This window comes from Tiliqua scincoides, chromosome 2 (assembly GCF_035046505.1).
Source record: "Tiliqua scincoides isolate rTilSci1 chromosome 2, rTilSci1.hap2, whole genome shotgun sequence".
NCBI classification, from domain to species: domain Eukaryota; kingdom Metazoa; phylum Chordata; class Lepidosauria; order Squamata; family Scincidae; genus Tiliqua; species Tiliqua scincoides.
Window position 1 is genome coordinate 210,972,392 of NC_089822.1, and position 20,436 is coordinate 210,992,827.

The 20,436-nt window shown below is 44.0% G+C and overlaps 1 protein-coding gene across 1 annotated transcript in view; it reads right to left on the reverse strand.

Annotated features, from left to right (window-relative positions):
• Window positions 1-20,436, reverse strand: part of CENPP (centromere protein P) — a 207,088-nt gene that overhangs the window by 130,970 nt on the left and 55,682 nt on the right. The gene's annotated exons all lie outside the window — the stretch shown is intronic.

The following is a 20,436-nucleotide window of genomic DNA, read 5'->3' on the forward strand; positions in this document are numbered from 1 at the left end:
ACTACAGAAAAATGAGTACCAACTGTGTTCAGTACACGTGTGTCATTCAAGTTAACAATAACTTGAGTAAATTCGAAAACTAGAAATTGTGTCAAATTAAAAATGCTGAATTGAAACCATGTAATAGTATTGTCATACTGTGGTTTGTTCTATTTAAGTGAAGCATTTATCTATAAATACACTATACACATTTAAGTTACTGCATACTTTAAAACCTGAAGTGTAGTATATTTTACTCCGACTTCTGTGGAATTTTAATGCTTTTAAGTAAGGATGCCTAAGACTGCCTAAGATATTTCATCTTTAAACTTTCTTGATTTTGCAGAATACAAAGTTTTCCTTTTGTTTACTGCCCTTTTACACCATGTTTTCCTTATAAGCTCAATTAACTAATGAATATGCAGGGGTTAATGTTTGAATTGAGTGTGTGCATAAAAACCAGTCACTGTGCACATTCAACAAGCATCATTTACAAAGTGCCCATAACAGAAAGACAAACAAGAAATTGTTTGCATTACCTATCAAATACATATAATTATCAAATCATGCTGGACAATGTATTAACGAATGAATCTGCATATTCCTTATGCAGAGTACAAACATACTGTCTAGGTCAGGGGTGTTCAAAGTTTTTGGCAGGAGGGCCACATCATCTTTCTGACACTGTTTTGGGGGCCAGGGAAAAAAGAATTTACATTTAAAATTTGAATAAATTTACATAAGTTTACATAAATGAATATATTAAAGATGAACTTATATGAATGAATGAAGGTCTTGCAATAGCTCAAGGCCTATAAAAGGCCTTGCACAAAGCAAGGCTGGCCTTTCCTTTGCTGCCTCTGCTGCATCACAGACATGAAACAGCAAGCAATGGAGGGAGCCCTCATCCCACAGCTCACGCGAGAGGTCAAACAGTTGAATCGGGCCAGTGTGGGCTCCAGCAAGTCTCTGGAGGGCCACAGGCTCATTGGAGACTGGGGGCTCCCTGAGGGTTACATTGGGAGTCCTTGGGGGCCGCAAGTAGCTGCAGGGTCAGGGTTTGGGCACCCCTGGTCTAGGCAATGGGTGAAATAGCCTTCTGATGATTGGAAGTTCTGTACAGATTATCATTAACAAAGCATACTGATCAATATGCAAACTCCCCTGCTGGTACACTACTATTAATTTAGTAAGATGAGTTGGGGGTTCCTTGTGGCAGGTGAGTCAACAGTCAGGAACATAGATGCGGGGGTCTGTGACAGATGTATGGACCTTGTGGTGACTTGCCTTTTTGGTGTGGAGGTTGCAGAAATCACATCTCATCCAGTTAGACTAGTAGAGAGCGCTGGGGAAGATGTAGAGGTTGTGTTGCATTTAGCACAAACAACTTGGTGAAATGTAGTTGGGCAGTCCTGGAGGCCAAATTTAGGCTGCTAGGTAGAAAGCTCAAGGCCAGAACTCCCATGGTACTGTTCTTGATAGCCTTCACCAAAGGCTCCTCAGTTTGTGGATGACACAAAACATTTTCAGGTTGTGAAATCTAGAATAAACTGTGAAGAGCTCCAGAAGAATCTCTCCAAACTGGGGAACTGCTTGATTAAAGTGGATTAAAAGGAAATAAGTCTTTCCCTAGTGTGTAATTAATTTGTGGAATTCCTTGCCACAGGATGCTGTGATGACACCTGGCATAGATGCCTCTAAAAGGTGATTGGCCAGATTTATGGAGAAAAAGCATCAAAGGTTATGACTATGCAATCTCCAGGTTTTAGGGGTAGCCTCTCTCTGAATGCCAGATGCAAGGGAATGGCAATAGAATATAGGCATCTCGTATTGTTCGCTCCCAGAGGCATCTGGTGGGCCATTGTGAGATTCAGAAAGCTGGACTAGAACCTTTGGCCTGATCCAGCAAAATTCTTCTTATATTTTTATGAGCTTGCCGTGCCTCAATGCCGTGCCTGCATTGGTGCTGGACTCAGAGTGCAGCAGCCGCTCCTCCAGGATGCTCACCTGAAGGTAAATCAGCCAGGCCACTGTCAACCTGTGCACATCCAGTGTCTTTGCAGTCTCATGGCAAGGCAAACAAAAACAGAGACAGGTAGTTTAACAGCAGGGATGGGAACTCGAGTTAAGTGACTTGAGTCAGAGTCACAAAAACACATGTTTTTCACTGATGACTCTGGGACTACTGACTCAGAAAGCGCCATGGATTTGGACGACTTGCCCAGACATGACTTGGGGGTGCTGCTTGCATACTCTGATGTTGGGCCGCTTCCTTATCGCATGAAAGACCTAATGTGATGAATCAGGCATTCAATCTGCGCAAGCAGCAGCAGGGTACATTATGTTCAGTCAGGAGGCAGAGCCAGGGGCTAGGGGTGGAGGAAAACGGTTAATTATTTTTTGTTTGGGTTTAAGGGTGTCAGATTGCAGAAGTAACTAGCTGGGTACTGCATGTGTCCAGAACATTGGGGGGGAGTGCTTCTTCTTGTCCCCCGAACTATCCATTGGACAGAAAATGTGTCCTGATTTTGCTTGTCTGGGAGAGGGAGGGGAAGAGGAGGATGGGGGAAAGAGGTTTTTGGCTATAGGGACATGGGGTTTTGCAAGCAGGGATGGGCAGGAGGAGGCAGGGAATTTGCAGTTGACTATTTTTTTTTTAAACAGAAAAGACTAAGGACTCAAGTCTTTCAGAGTCCCCAAAACGCTCTAGGCGACTCAGAAAGTTTGCCCACTAGGACTCATTTCTGAGTAGAGTTAAAGGGGGCGGAGACTCGTGACTCAACTCAAGCTGTGCTGGATTTGCCCATCTCTGCTAAATGGACAGGCAACTACAGCAGAAACAAGGACTGTACTCAGTGGCATAGCTAATGAATGTGTAGCCCGCTGCAGAGCTCAAAATGATGCCCCAGAAGTGATGTCACAACTGGAAGTGATGTCACACCTGGGCTTTATAAAAATTGCAAATTGGGGGAAAACCTGCCTCCTCTCCCCAGTGGTTCACCACCCACTTGATCTGCCACCTCCCCCCAGCCAGTGGCATAGCTAAGGCATCTATCTGCTACCTGGGATAAAACAATACTTCATAGCCCCTCCATGACAAAATCAAATTTAATTAAGTAAATAAATAAAAGTGTGCCCCTTATTGGTCAAAGACACTGTGCTGGGGTGAAGAGGGATGGTTATTCTCCCCCTGCTAAATATAAGAGGAACTGTTGGCAATCTGTTGGCAACCTTCAGTCTCGAAAGACTATGGTATCGCGCTCTGAATGGTGGTTCTGGAACAGCATCTAGTGTGGCTGAAAAGGCCAATTCGGGAGTGACAATCCCTTCCACACTGGGAGCAAGTGCAGTCTGTCCCTGGTCTGTCTCCCTGGCTATGGGCCTTCCTTCTTTGCCTCTTAGCCTCAGACTGTTGGCCAAGTGTCTCTTCAAACTGGGAAAGGCCATGCTGCACAGCCTGCCTCCAAGCGGGCCGCTCAGAGGCCAGGGTTTCCCACCTGTTGAGGTCCACTCCTAAGGCCTTCAGATCCCTCTTGCAGATGTCCTTGTATCGCAGCTGTGGTCTACCTGTAGGGCGCTTTCCTTGTACGAGTTCTCCATAGAGGAGATCCATTGGGATCCGGCCATCATCCATTCTCACAACATGACCGAGCCAACGCAGGCGTCTGTTTCAGCAATGCATACATGCTAGGGATTCCAGCACGTTCCAGGACTGTGTTGTTTGGAACTTTGTCCTGCAAGGTGATGCCAAGAATGCATCGGAGGCAGCGCATGTGGAAAGTGTTGAGTTTCCTCTCCTGTTCTGAGCGAAGAGTCCATGACTCGCTGCAGTACAGAAGCGTACTCAGGACGCAAGCTCTGAGTACTCCTCCCTGCATTACAATCACCTCCCTGCATTACAATCTCTGCACATGAACTGGAGGTTGTCCATGACTTTGTGTACCTTGGTTCAACGATCACCGACACTCTTTCTCTCGATACTGAGCTAAACAAACGCATCGGTAAAGCAGCTACCACATTTTCCAGACTCACAAAGAGAGTCTGGTCCAACAAGAAGCTGACGGAACATACCAAGAAGATAAGAGGAACACCACTTGAAAAAGTACCTCTTTACCAGTTAGCAGGAGCAGCTGTATTATGATACATGGAAATGAGAGATGACTTATATTAACACCTTATTGGTTCCATGCTATATCATAACAATATCTCCTTGGCTCTCAGAACAATCAGTCCCACAGGTCAGTTTTGAGTTATGAAAATCTACTTTTTGTTCCATAAGGCAGTTGTGTTTTCATTTTCTGGTTAATTGGTCATAACGTTTGATAGAATACAGATAGTCAAATGGGGTTTGTTTCATTGCATTCTGCATTAAATTACCTTTCCAATGATATATAACATGATGGTATTATTCGTACATACCAAATATTTTTCACAGTTTGGCCACTGGTGTCAAGCTCAGCTTGTTGCCCCCCTACGGCTTGTCGCCCGGTGTGACTGCCACCCCCTTAGCTACACCACTGACTGTACTAACAAAGACTTTACTAATGCAACTGAAGAAGTGACTAAGCATCTGTATAAAGTTTTAAAGATAAGTGTAAAAATTTATTTCTTGAATTACATTCAGTATCTTTCTGATTTTCAGAAAATATGAAATCAAATATGCATAACCACTGAGTATCATTGCTTAAGCATTTTACCCAGTCTGGTTTTTTTTTTGGTTGACAGTTTATTTAAGGGAGCTAACATTAAATATACCTAATAAAACAGAATTAAACTAGTCATGAAACAACCAATCACTCAATTTTAGTGGATGTCCCCTGGTTCTGGTATTATGTGAGAGTGTAAAGAGCATCTCCCTATCCACTCTGTCCATCCCCTGCATAATTTTGTATGTCTCAATCATGTCCCCCCTCAAGCGTCTCTTTTCTAGGCTGAAGAGGCCCAAACGCCGTAGCCTTTCCTCATAAGGAAGGTGCCCCAGCCCCGTAATCATCTTAGTCGCTCTCTTTTGCACCTTTTCCATTTCCACTATGTCTTTTTTGAGATGCGGCGACCAGAACTGGACACAATACTCCAGGTGTGGCCTTACCATCGATTTGTACAACGGCATTATAATACTAGCCGTTTTGTTCTCAATACCCTTCCTAATGACCCCAAGCATAGAAGTGGCCTTCTTCACTGCCGCCGCACATTGGGTCGACACTTTCATCGACCTGTCCACCACCACCCCAAGATCTCTCTCCTGATCTGTCACAGACAGCTCAGAACCCATCAGCCTATATCTAAAGTTTTGATTTTTTGCCCCAATGTGCATGACTTTACACTTACTGACATTGAAGCGCATCTGCCATTTTGCTGCCCATTCTGCCAGTCTGGAAAGATCCTTCTGGAGTTCCTCACAATCACTTCTGGTCTTTACCACTCGGAAAAGTTTGGTGTCGTCTGCAAACTTAGCCACTTCACTGCTCAACCCTGTCTCCAGGTCATTTATGAAAAGGTTGAAAAGCACCGGTCCCAGGACAGATCCTTGGGGCACACCGCTTTTCACCTCTCTCCATTGTGAAAATTGCCCATTGACACCCACTCTCTGCTTCCTGGCCTCCAACCAGTTCTCAATCCACGAGAGGACCTGTCCTCTAATTCCCTGACTGTGGAGTTTTTTCAGTAGCCTTTGGTGAGGGACCGTGTCAAACGCCTTCTGAAAGTCCAGATATATAATGTCCACGGGTTCTCCCGCATCCACATGCCTGTTGACCTTTTCAAACAATTCTATAAGGTTCGTGAGGCAAGACTTACCCTTACAGAAGCCATGCTGACTCTCCCTCAGCAAGGCCTGTTCGTCTATGTGTTTTGAGATCCTATCTTTGATGAGGCATTCCACCATCTTACCCGGTATGGATGTTAGGCTGACCGGCCTATAGTTTCCCGGGTCCCCCCTCTTTCCCTTTTTAAAAATAGGCGTGACATTTGCTATCCTCCAATCTTCTGGCACCATGGCCGTTTTGAGGGACAAGTTGCATACCTTAGTCAAGAGATCTGCAACTTCATTCTTCAATTCCTTAATAACCCTTGGGTGGATGCCATCAGGGCCCGGTGACTTATTGATCTTTAATTTATCAATGAGGTCTGAAACATCTTCTCTTTTAACCTCTATCTGACTTAATTCCTCGGTCAGGAGGGGCCGTTCGGGCAGCGGTATCTGCCCGAGGTCTTCTGCCGTGAAGACAGATGCAAAGAACTCATTTAATTTCTCTGCCATCTCCAAGTCTCCTTTTATCTCCCCTTTCCCTCCCTCACCATCCAGAGGGCCAACCGCTTCTCTGGCGGGTTTCCTGCTTCTAACATATTTGAAGAAGCTTTTATTGTTCCCCTTAATGTTGCTGGCCATGCGTTCCTCATAGTCTCGCTTGGCCTCCCATATCACCTTCTTACATTTCTTTTGCCACAGTTTATGTTCCTTTTTATTCTCCTCATTAGGGCAAGACTTCCATTTACGGAAGGAAGCTTCCTTGCCCTTCACAGCCTCTCTAACTTGGCTGGTTAGCCATGCGGGCACCCTCCTGGATTTAGTGGAACCCTTCTTTCTTTGCGGTATACGCCTCTGCTGGGCCTCTATTACTGTTGTTTTAAGCAGCCTCCATGCACTCTGGAGAGATTGGACTCTTTTTACCCTCCCTTTCAACCTCCTTCTAACCAGCCTCCTCATTTGAGGGAAGTCCGCCCGTCGGAAGTCAAGGGTTTTTGTTAGAGATTTGCCTGGTATTCTTCCCCCAACGTGCACGTCAAAACGGATCGCAGCATGATCACTGTTCCCCAATGGCTCAGTAACGTTTACATCTCTAACCAGGTCCTGCGTACCGCACAAAATTAAATCCAGAGTCACCTGTCCTCTGGTGGGCTCCGTGACTAGCTGATCTAAGCCACAGTCATTTAGCACGTCAAGAAATCCGGTTTCCTTATCGTGACCAGAACACAAATTGACCCAGTCAATATGAGGATAATTGAAGTCCCCCATGATTACAACCCTGTCCCTCCTTGTCACCTCCCTGATCTGTTTCCTCATTTCAAGGTCCCCATCAGATTTCTGGTCTGGAGGACGATAGCACACCCCCAGTATTACATCGCTGCACAAGCCTGGTAATTTAACCCACAGAGATTCTACGGTGGAGTCGGACCCACCTTCAATCTCTACTTTGCTGGATTCTATCCCTTCCTTAACATAAAGGGCCACCCCACCTCCAACACGCCCCTGCCTGTCCCTCCTGTAGAGTTTATAGCCCGGGATTGCGGTATCCCACTGATTCTCCGCATTCCACCAGGTTTCCGTTATGCCCACTATGTCAATATTTTCCCTTGTCACCAGACATTCCAGTTCTCCCACCTTTGCTCGTAGACTTCGGGCATTCGCATAAAAGCATTTATACACGGAATGCCCCAGGATGAGCTGCTTATTCGCTCCTGTGTCCCCGCATCCTCTCATTGTGCCAAACCGTCTATCACATCCCATCGCCCTACCTTTCCCAATTTCTTCTCCTACCCTGCCTTTGTCTAGTTGTTCTCTAACCTCCCCATCCTCATCCCATAGGGATGAGGAGTCCCGAACCGGATGCCCCTCGGCTCCTGTCGGCCTTCCCCCAGGGATCAGTTTAAAAGCTGCTCTGCCACCTTTTCAATGTTATGCGCCAGCAGTCTGGTTCCATTCTGGTTCAAATGGAGCCCGTCCCTCTTGTACAGGCCCCGCTTGTCCCAAAACGTTCCCCAGTGCCTAACGAATCTAAACCCCTTCTCCCTACACCACCGTCTCATCCACGCATTGAGACCCCTGATCTCCGCCTGCCTAGCTGGCCCTGCGCGTGGAACAGGTAGCACTTCAGAGAACGCTACCTTTGAGGTCCTGGCTTTCAGCTTCCTGCCTAAAAGCCTAAATTTGGCCTTCAGGACCTCCCAGCTACACTTGCCCACGTCGTTGGTGCCGACATGCACCACAGCCGCTACCTCTCCCCCAGGACTGTCTACTAGCCTGTCTAGACGAGAAGTGATGTCCACAACCTTCGCACCAGGCAGGCAAGTCACCATGCGGTCCTCACATCCGTCGCAAACCCCCCTCTCTATGTTTCTAATAATCGAATCCCCCACTACAAGAAGCCCCCGACCCCCCTCCCGCCGAGGAGTATCCCGAGTGCGCTCGGATACGGGCCCATCCCCTGGAGAAGTGGTCCCCTCTAGGGGATTGTTTCCCTCCTCTCCAGGATGACGTCCTCCAGTCCCGAGACTTCCCACCCGGGCAGCCGAGGAGCTGCACGCCTGAGGTTGGGACGAAGCCTGATCGTCCCCGGAAGTCTCCCCACGGTCCTCCTCTGGCTGCCTGCGCTTCTCCAGGTCGGCCACCAAGGCTTCAAGGGAGTGGACACGTTCCCTGAGACCCTGGAGCTCCTTGCACCAAGGACACACCCATGACTTATGCCCCAGAGGCATATAATCATACATGTGGCACTCAATGCAGAACACTGGATAGCCCCCACCCTGCTGCTGGCTGTCTGACTGCATAGCTTTTTTGTTGTTGTTGTTGTTGTTTTATTTAGGGGTCCTTTTAAAAACCGTACACTGGATAGCAGCCCTCTTCTCAAGGGAAGAGGAAGGGCAGTGTCTGGGGCCCTGGCCTCCTCGCCCTGCTGCTGAACTCGCCCAGATGCTAAACTCTTGTGCCTTACCTGGCACTTAGTTCCCGAGGCACTTGGTTCCCAGAGGCCACACGCGTCTGCAGAGAGCCTCACGCGATGGCCCGCCTAGCTTTATACTCCTGGCTGGCTCCTCCTCCCTTCCTGATTGAAAGGGGGCTGGCCTTCCCAGGTGAGTTTACAAAAGCTCAGGAAGGCAAACGGCTGCTGATGGGTGTGGCATAAACATGGAATAAACATGGAATAAACATGGGAGATAACACAAAGACAAAAATGCCAATTGAAAAATAAGCTGGAAGTTCGAAAGGCATACCCAGATGCGACAACCATGCTGTGAAGGATTCCATGTGGAAGAAAAGGGTTCTACAAGCTGCCAATAGAACAATTACTATGCAAACTCATTTGTACTCTACTATGGAGCTATGTTAGCTGGCTTGGACATTTGCTTCGGCATGAGAAAGGCGGGGTATAAATTTCTCAGATAAATACATTTAAGCGCATTCTGGAACACCTCCAGGGTCACAGCGGTTCTCAAATCAGATAGGAGAAAGTTCCATAGCTGTGGTTCCCTACTTTTGGTCACTGTCCCACTAATCTCTGTCATAAGTAGTACACACAGCAGAGCTCCCTCTGCACATCTTAGGGGATGGGATGCAATGTACAGGAAGAGGCAGTCCAGCAGGTACCCTGGTTCCACTCCCTGAAGGGTTTTAAGATCAAAACCAGCTCCTTGAATTGGACCTAGAAACAAAACTGCAACCAATGCAGTCACTGGAGCAATGGTCCAACTGCATCAAACTGCTGAGCTCCAGTAACCAACAAGCCAACACATTTTGCACCACTGCGGTTTCTGGAGTCTCCAAGGGCAGCCCCACATACAAAGTATTACAATAATCTAACTGGGATGTCACCAAGGCATGGACTACTGTGGTCAGGTCCATCTGACGCAGGCATGGCTGCAACTGGCAGATACCTACCATACTACACCCACTCCCCCTCAAATCAGTTCCTTTAGCTTCTATTTGCTATGAAGTCTATTACCATAACATGTAAGAAACAATATTTTTCTTTTGTTTCAAAGAACAAATAACTTCATTAAATTCTTTGAATTTCTAATATTTATGAATTTTATGTTTTGAATTATGTGTATTTTTTATAATTTGTCTTGTGTTGGGTGCCTCTTGTCTGCAGGGGAAAGGTGGGTTTGCAAGCATATAAAAATATAAATAAATTCATATTCAGTACGTAGATTGATGTATAAGTGCTCTCATGAATGTAGAAGCAAGTAGTGTGCTTCTAGATTTTTTTTTTATTTCCTGCAAAGCAATTATTCGTTTACACCACAGGATGGCAGTCTAATTCTGGTAAATCAAGGATATTTTTAGGATAAAATGCAGATCAAAACATAATTTGAAATGTTTCTTGAGTCTTTAAGCCATGGATTAAAACACATTGTAGGATCTAGTTCCAACATTTTGCTTTCAGCTGTGGAAAGCATCTTCAGGGGTTACAAAGAATTTGCATTCTCTCAACTCTTAGCTGGCCACCAATTTAACTGCCAGTTCCTGCTTAAATTATTAAAGGTATACTAACAATCTTTGCCTGTTCATCATTGCTATGTAGGTTTTTCTTCAAAGTTTTTTTATTCTAGTGCAGGGGTTCTCAAATATTTAGCACCAGGACCCACTTTTTAGAATGAGAATCTATCAGGACCCACTGGAAGTGATGTCACGACCGGAAATGACATAATCAAGCAGGTAAATTTTTAACAATCCTAGGCTGCAATCCTACCCACACTTACCCAGGAGTAAGTCCCATTTATTATCAGTTAGAAGCATGTACATAGTAGCCTCTTAAAAGTACAAATGTGTCACATTTCCCCAAATGCAGTCACATACCATGGTAGCATCAAGTCTAAAATATTTAAAATAAAATATTGACCTGAATGGGGACCCATCTGAGATTGGCTCATGACCCACCTAGTGGGTTCCAATCCACAGTTTGAGAAACACTGTTCTAGTGTATTAAATGCTGGAAACCAGGCATACCGAGAGCCTCTTCTTTTTTGTTGATATTGTTTTTATGTTTTTGAATTTCAGTGGCCTCTCTGTAGAGTCTAGTGTGGTATTGGTGCACTGCAGAAAGAACCCGAGTCTGATTAAAATTTATTTGGTGACTAGTTCTCACAGCATACTCAGCCACTGCTGATTTTTCACTTTCTTGTATGTAGCAGGGGTGTTCATATTCCTTTACTTTCATAATCACACTCCTATTTGTGGTCCCTATGTAGATCATGAAGATTACATGACGGGCTCTGGTTGGGCAGAAATATTATTTTTATAAAGCAATATGATTATGATCTCATTAAAGAGGACCCTGGCCCATATACACTCTCTCCTCCTGACAATTTTGTGCATTCTATAGCATGTTGTTTGAATTACAGGTAGTTCCCCAATTACAGATGTCTGCAAATCAGGCAGCCATGCCTGTGGCTTTCACATAGGTACAATCTGGTCAGTCCTCTGCTTTTGCAAAGGCATGAAAGCATTGATCCAGATTTACACTGGTTCCAACTTCTGAACAAACCTCCAAAACAGAAACAGGATGTAATTTGAGGACTACGTGTCTATGTTGGTGGTTGAATGTTCCAGTAATCTGTACAGAAACCAACCCTTTTCACTCATTACTTCTCCGGTGGACACAGTCCAAACATGGAAGGGGTGACAGTATTCTGCCTAACCCCACCCCTATGTCAATGTGTTCTAAAAGGCATCCCCAACTCTGGTAAGCTATTGTCTACCGTACACTAATGTGTGTGGAACATGTTTTCTGGAACTCAGAATAATGATCAGAGCCTTTAAAACCAAAAGCATGAATTTGGAATCTACCTAAGAGCATAGTAGGAAAATACCTGAACAAAATGCACCCCTTCAAATCAACTGATTATTTGTTTGGTTTACTGTTGATGTGTCATGAGAATGTTAGGTATTCAGTCTTTTGAAGTATTGTGCATAGGTATTTATTAAGTCCATCTTGTAGACTGCTTTACACCTTTACACCTTTGTTTCATGCACAAGATTTACTACACCAGGGGTGTCAAACTCATTTCATACAGCAGGTCAAACAGCATTCATGATGCCTGTTGAGGGTCAAAGGGGATGTCATTAAGCAAGTGATGACCAGAAATAAACACTTTTTTCTCACATAGGAACTCAGCTGCAAATGACATAGAATATGCAAATCTTGACCATATTTTCAAGATATGGGAGAGGTGAATTATCATCCGGGCTGCACTTCCAGTGGCCCAGCTTCTGCTGCATAGTGTTCTTGCTAATGTTATTCCCTACTACAGAGGCTCTCAAACGCGGGCGCCACAATGCCACCGCCAGAGAAACCCTACGAAGGACCCCTTAAGGAGTGGAAAAGGAAGGAAAGCAAGCAACGCAATCCCCAGGATTGCACTGCTGTCAGGGATAAGGGGTTTTTTTCTACTTACCTACAGCCAGCTTCAGCCTCCTGGGAGGTCTGGGGAGTCTACAAACCCCTCTACAGCATTGCCCAAGTCTACAAACTCCTGTAAAAAGCAAAAAAACAAACAAAAAAAAGCACCCACTTCCAGTTTTGTGACAAAAACAGGAAATGGATTTATTTATTTATTTTTTACAGAAGTTTGGAGGCTTGGGGAGTACTGCAGTAGGGTCCACGGACTCCTTAGACTCCCCCCCCAGGAGGCTGGAGCTGGCTGTAGGAAAGTAGAAACCCCCCTGTTCCTAGAAGCAGCAGAATCCTGAGGATCATGCTGTTGCCCCCCCCCTTGGTTCTCATACCTTGATTTCCTTTCTCAACCTCCCTGAGATTTTGAGAACTGCTGCCCTGCTGTGTGGAGCAGGTAATGACCTCCACAGTTCATAACCACTGTCATCTTAAAATGACCAGTCCCATGACCAGCACTCACCCTCTAATGCTGTCACCACACCTGACCATAAGTTACTAATTTCCTTAAAAGTATCACTTCTATCAGTAATCTGCACTCATTTCTGGATTCCAAGCATCACATCTATCACCAAACTGCACACCTTGCCTGATTTCCCTTCAGCAGGCTCCAGAAGGCAGGAGAAAGATAAGAGAACAAGGAAAACACTGGTTGGCAATAGTCTTTCAAACTCCTATTACAAGTGAGAGTTGTGCTGTGAGGCATCACTTCCTTAAGGTTCCCAGGCCTTACATTTGATACCCTGGGCTACACTCACCAGTCACTGCAGCAGCCTGAAGCTCCACTTTCACTTCTCATGAGCTGCGGAGCCCTGCAGATGCTTGTGCAGGGCTCCCAACACCCCCAGGACAGCTGCTGCAGGGACTGGTGAGTGCATCCCAGTCCCTGCAGCCCTGTTAAAGATGTGATCCTGGGGAGCATGTCACTGCCTCCTCGCTGCCCCAGCCCCTTAAGGGGGCAGAGGCCAGGGCCTTCAGGCTGGGGCATTGCAACACCCCAGTTTGAAAACCTCTGATAGAGGGCTTTTTCATTTAGAAATAAAGACAGCTAATAGGGACATGACTGACAGTATAATCCTAGGCATGTTTACTCTGTGGAACTCCTTGCCACAGGATGTAGTGATGGCATCTAGCCTAGATGCTTTTAAAAGGGGATTGGACAAAATTCTGGAGGAAAAGTCCATCAAGGGTTATAAGCCATGATGTGTATGTGCAACCTCCTGAATTTAGAAATTTAGAAATGGGCTATGTCAGATGCAAGGGAGGACACCAGGATGCAGGTTTCTTGTTGTCATGTGTGCTCCCTGGGGCAATTGGTGGGCCACTGAGAGATACAGGAAGCTGGACTAGATGGGCCTATGGCCTGATCCAGCGGGGCTGTTCTTATGTTCTAAAAGTAAATCCAAATTGAGTTCAATGTGTAGGATTGTAGGTGAAGGCTTATAAAATTATGCTAGGGGTGAAGAACATTAGCCCAGATAAATTTTTCTTTCCTCTTTCACAGCATAAGAGCTAAGGGTCATAAAATAAAGCAGTAGATTCAAGATGGGCAAAAGAAAGTTGTTCAATATTCATTTATGGAAATCATTGCTACAAGAGGTGATGACTATATCTCTATGTTAACAGGCAGGTTGCCTCTGAATACAGTTGTGTGGAAATAAAAGCAGGGGGGTAGACTGTATGCTGCTTCACAGCTTCCTAGAGCAGTGATTAACAAACTCCTACAGGGGAGCTGGGAACTAGGTAAGTGTTTGTGTGGGCAGGTAGAGGGGAGCAGGGAGGGAGGCAGCAACAATGCTTTAGAAATCACAGTGCTGCTGCTGCTGTCAAAGGGCTTTTTTTTTTTTTTTTACTTATCTGGAGGCAGCACTGGTTTCTTGCAGTGTCCTGGAGCCTTGCAACCTCCTCTGATCTCCTCCAGAGTTTGTTTACAAAGCCCTTTACTCCAATTTAAAGCTACCTCCTGTTTACCCTGAAAACCTAGAGTAGCTTTAGATTGGAGAAAAGGGTTTTGCCCTATCACGTCTAGTTTTGAAGACACGGCATAGCGTCTTTAGTTAATGAGCCTTCCTCATGAGGAAGCTGCTTGAACCATTCTCTAAAGAGGCTATACTATATCTCCAAAACTAGACGTGATAGGGCAAAACGGATGCCATTTTTGGAATCAGCACCCCAAATTCATATCAAACCATCATAAAGTTTGGGAAAAACTTTTCTGACACTCAATTTTGTAGGCCTGTGTTATTTCAGCAATACAAAGGTCTGATTTGACCTAGTAACCCAAATTGCTAGATCAGGGGTGTCAATCATAAGGCTGATTAGTGGTCGGATGCAGCCCGCAGAAGTTCTTTATCTGGCCCTTAGCCTCTCCCAACATCACCATCAGCTGCTTTCAGCTGCTAAGCTGGCTGAGGTGTCACTGCTGAAAGGGCAGCCCACATGATAATTGGACTCTCCCATAGTTTGCAATTATGATCAAGATTTGTGTATTTTTCTCTTCTATTTGCAGCTAATGAGTTCCTAGGTAAGAAAAAAGTGCTTTGTTTCATCATGACCTGCTTAATGACATCGCTTTCTGCTTAATGACATAACTTCTGGCCCTCAGCAGGCATCATGAATGCTATACGGCTCTCTGTATGAAATTAGTTTGACACCCCTGGCTTAGAACGTTAAAGAAAAAGCAGGCACAAAGCACGTCAAGGAAGTGCTTTGAGCCCACTTCTGCTCTGGCCCTCAGCAGGCATCATGAATGCTATACGGCCCTCTGTATGAAGTTAGTTTGACACTACTGAGCTAGGTGATAACAAAGCTCACTGTAGACAGGAAGCCTGTCAGAGGTATTTAGTGGGAACCCTCAAGTCTGGTGAAATAAAATTTACTCCTTAGGAGGAGGATCTTTGGCGGTTCCTTGCCACCCATGCAAGGAAGACAAAGAAGACACAGAGTGCTGCTTTAGATCATGTGGTTAGAGAAAAGAAAGATTTGGGTTTGTGCATAGTTTTTCTGCAAATGAAGAGATGATAGGACAGTGTGTATTTAACATAAAGAGCCAACTCTGAATCACAGTCAACTAGAAGAAATAAAAGAAGGCAACTCTCATAATCCTGAGAAATAAGATATGGTTAACCTTATTTATCCAAAGAAATAATGCAAAAATGCTGCTGGATCTGCCCAAAACAAAGTAGCACCCTATGTCAGGACATTTTGGCACGACCAGGAGAAATTTGCTGCCTGGCAAGGTCTGAAAGCCTGGGGCCTGTATCTAGATGTAAGTCCAAGGTCAAAGAAAGGCTAAAAGAAAATGTACCGTGTGACCCTGGACTGACCAATGGTAACTGTACAAATGTGCTGAGTCACAGTGACTTAGCAGCCCCAATGCAAGTCTATGGGAGAGGGGCTGGTGCAACCAAGTCATGAGAAGATGAGGTCATGGGGATGAGGTCATCCCTTACCCGATTGGTCAGGGGAGGTATAAAAGGGAAGCTGCTAGAGCCTACCCTCGTGGGTCGTTGTGAGGAGTTTGAAAGAGCGTGAATCTGTGCTGGTGCATCTGAAGAACTGTGCTTATTGTTATGCTGCTGGTGAGACTGGCTACTTGTATCATATGTAAATACAGCTTGGTGGTGGACTTCTGCCTGGCTCCTGTTTTCATTCCTTCTCTCCTCTATCTTGGATCACTTTGGGTGCCAGCAGTTCGCTGCACTATATCGTCTGCGGGCTTTGCATGCCACATAGCCCGGACAACCTAGTTATATGTAACTGTCTTCTCTCACAAGGAAGACACTAAGCTAGAACAGGTTCAGGAGGGCAACTAAGATTCGAAGGGCCTGAAAACTATGTCTTATAAGAAACTGTTAAAAGAGCTTTCCATGTCTAACTTGGAGAAGAAAAGACTAAGGGGAGATTTGATGGCTCTCTTCCAGTATTTGAAGGGCTGTTACTCAGTAGTAGGGAAGAATTTCCTCTGTGTGGATTCTGAAGGCAGGTCTAGAATTAGTGGGTTGAAACTACAGGGAAGTAGATTGAGGCTAGATATAAAGAATTTCCTAACTATAAGAGCTGTCTGGCACTGGAAGATTCTGCCTTGTGCAGTTGTGAGCTCTCCATCACTGGAGGTTTTCCAAGCAGAGGCTGGATAGTCAGCCCGTCAAAGATGCCTCCAGTGAGGAATGGGTTTGATTAGATGATCTCCAAGATCCCTTCCAACTCTGAGTTTATAAGAGATGTACAGTCCTCTCCAGTGTCACCAAGGAATAGGTGAACAGTCCTCTTTTGTCATACCTTCTCATTTATTGCCTTTTGGTGCCAGGGGAACTCACAAACAAGAGCATACAGTCCAACATTCAATAAACAGCTGAAATAAAAACACAAGAGACAATAAGCAGCTATCGGTCAAAGATTATAAACCAGAAAAAAAATAAGTCCCAGAAAGAGGACAAATCAACAGCAGAGTAAAACAAAGAATTCTTAACATTCCTCCTAATGGCAATAAAGAAGAGACAGAAGACTTTATTTTTGGGGTAGAATTCTTCTTGGCCAAGTTATGGATCCACCTGTTCCAAGAAATATGGATATTCTTTCTTGGGCATTGCAGAATTTCCTAGTGAAATGCCATGTTGTGTTTAATATAATAAATAAGATAGTGCAAAATGTTATTGGCTGTATTCCTACCACTAATCAGAATCCCTTTTTGAAAAAAGTTACATATTGTACCAAGAGAAACTGTATAAGCAATTTTTACTCTTAAATTACACAGGCCTGTGAATCTGAGGGTCAGAAGAACTTTTTTCAAAATTTATTGTGGTTTTATGTAAATTTTATACGCATAAAGCAATTCACTTACGAAGCTATGCCATATCTCTGAAGCAAGATATGATAGGGCAAAACGGATGCCATTTTTGTAATCAGTGCCCCCAAAACACCCAGGAATAGGTCTAACTTTTAAAACAGCAAAATGTGTGTTATTAATCCATTAATGGTTACAAAACAAATATTAAAACTTCCACAATAATTCAAACATCATTCATTGTCATTGGCATCCTTCAGTCTCGAAAGACTATGGTATCATGCTCTGAAAAGTGGTTCTGGAACAGCATCTAGTGTGGCTGAAAAGGCCAATTCAGGAGTGACAATCCCTTCCACAATGGGAGTAAGTACAGTGTGTCCCTGGTGTGTCTCCCTGGTTACGGGCCTTCCTTCTTTGCCTCTTTGCCTCAGTCTGCTGGGCAAGTGTCTCTTCAAACTGGGAAAGGCCATGCTGCACAGCCTGCCTCCAAGTGGAATGCTCATAGGTCAAGGTTTCCCACCTGTTGAGGTCCACTCCTAAGGCCTTCAGATCCTTCTTGCAGATATCTTTGTATCGCAGCTGTGGTCTACCTGTAGGGCGCTTTCCCTGCACGAGATCTCCACAGAGGAGATCCTTTGCGATCCGGCCATTGCCCATTCTCACGACATGACCAAACCAACGCAGGCGTCTCTGTTTCAGCAGTGCATATATGCTAGGGATTCCAGCTCATTCCAGGACTGTGTTGTTTAGAACTTTGTCCTGCCAGGTGATGCTGAGATTATTAAGAATATTTACATACTGCTTTTCAACAAAAAAATTCACAAAGCAGTTTGCGTGGAAAAAAAATCAAACAACTAAATGGTTCCCTGCCCTAAAAGGGCTCACCAAGAAAAAGAGAAAAGCCAAAGAACAGCAGCAAACAGCTATGAGAAAAGACACTGAGCTTGAGTGAAGAGGGACACTTAGGCCCAAATCCTAACCAACTTTCCAGCACTGGCATAGCTGTTCCAGTGGGACGTGTGCTGTATCCTGCAGTTGGGGGCAATCATGGAAGCCTCCTCAAAGTAGGGAATGTTTGTTCCCTTACCTTGGAGCTGCATTGCCCTCATGCCAGTGCTGGAAAGTGGGTTAGGACTGCATCCTTGTTCTTCGCCTGCTAAAAAGAGGAGCACCACTGAAAAAGTGCCTCTTTGGCCAGTTACCAGGTACAGATTTCTCTTCCCACAACAAGAATGTACAAAGAAGTCAAGAACCTCCTTATTGCTGCAAGTGGGGTAAAAACAGTACAGTGTGTGAAAGCAGCACTAGTTATTTCTTTGAGGTTTTCAAATTATGGGTGGGGATCAGGAAAGGAGGTTTTGTACTTACGTAGAATATGCATCAAGCCAACCAGAGAAGTTTGAAAAAGATGCACATTAACATTTCAACCAGAGTAAACCAGTAATCACATATTCGTGCATAAAAGATGCTGCTGCATACCACAGGAGGATGGAGCAGAATTGTATTTGGAAATGGAAAAACAAGCAAGCATAATTTGGGAGAGCACTCAGTTTGCATTTTAAAGCAATGAAACTGTTCTAAGACCATGTTGTATCTTATAATACATAATGCTACTTAACATTTGTACTATGCTTTTTCAGTACACAAACTGCCAATATCAACTTTTAATCCTTACAACACTGTAAAGTGAGTATTATCATCCCTATTTTACATGTGAGGGGGAATCTGAAGATGAGAGAGAGAGAGTGGGTGGCCTACGGCCGCCTAATGAATTTCTGGCACTAATGAAATTCTAAGTGGGATTTTCTGATTCCTACTTGAGTCTTTTAGCCACTATGCTATATCGACTCTAACCAATTTAAGATTACTGAAGAAATGAAATCAAAGAAGCTGCAGTGATTACACAACACAGTAGGAAACAGTACAACTAGTATTAGTCTATCCTAATTAGCAACAGGCAGCATATCTACAAATGTAATAGCTATGTAAAATATGTAACATTTTTCTTTGATGTCCACATACATCGTACTAGTGCAAACATTTATTGGTGTAATTGAACTTTTAAATAAAAGATGGACTAATGTTTTGCAAGAGAACAAACAAGAGAGAAACATGAACACTACTGATAAATACAAGAGGGGCAGATTTTTTTCTTCTTATAATTATTAGTTATCATGTATACTTTAAGAAATACTTAATGGAAAGAGAATATTTTTTTGCACTCACTTGTGTTGAGCAGAGTTTGAGAATCTGCTTTCTATTTCGTTCTGGGAAGATTCTAAGTTTGAGAACAGAGCTGCTAATAGGAAACATATGGAAAAGTTCTGCAGTAAGTGAACAACTGGCTTCAACTCCAAATGCCACGTATCACATTCCACTGTCTCAGACAATCTGAGAAGGAGCTTGTAACATTTACCTTACATGTTCAATCATTCAGCAGTGCACACCCCATGTAAGTTTTACAAGGTTTATAAGTAGAAACTGAAAAAATTGACCAAGTTTTAAGTTGGTAAAGTTATTTACATATTCAAGTTTCAACTAACAACTTGGCCAGCATAAACCTTGAAAAGGATCCCATAAATATTAGCTCAGCAAGATGGGCTGCCAGGAGTCAGACTTACTGCAGGCTGTTTACAAAATGTGAACACATCAGTACAAATGTAATTTAAGAGTAATTAACTGTATTGCTGCTGGGTAAAAAAATTCAAAAAAAATCTGCTTTTCCATGGATTTTACTCAATGCCACAATAATACTAAATATACTTAGAAAATATTACAGGTTGAGTGATCTTATTTAAGCTGCAGCTACACAAGACAGGCTTCAATAACATATGACAAGACCTGCTTTAGTAGTTGGTTTGGAAAATGTCCCTTGCAAAACTCCGATCTAACAAATGGACATAAAGGCACACGATGCGCCTTTACATCCACATTGTAACAGCTGCACACATGGCAACATTCTTTTTTTTTTTTTTAAACAATGAATGGGCTTGCATCACATATCCTCAGATCATATATTTCAAGTGTTTTCCATTTCATTCCTTACTGAGTAGACAAAATACAGGCATTGGTAACTTCTTTAATTTCCTTATTAAAATGTACGCACAAAAATCAAACACGGAACATGTACTCAACTCTTCACCCTCACAGCTCACTGCTCATCTTGTTCAAAGTCCACCATATTTTTGCAAAATAATAATGAAGAAGGTCAGTTCATGCATACTTCCACCGAACTCCCTCAAAGCCATCATTCTCCAAAAGGCAGGCTTGCTTGTGTCAGCCACAAGTATAATCAAGTCTACAGAAACTGTTGCAATCCTGTGACACCACATAGACATATACCTCCAATTCAAAAAGACAAGTTTCATCTGGATGGTTACAGGTCCAAATTAAACAGATGTCTATTACAAGGAAATGATTTGACATTAGCAACACATGGAAAGTGGTGTAGAGAGTAGTTTGCTTTTCTGGAGACCATGTCCATGAGAGTAGTCTAGGTTT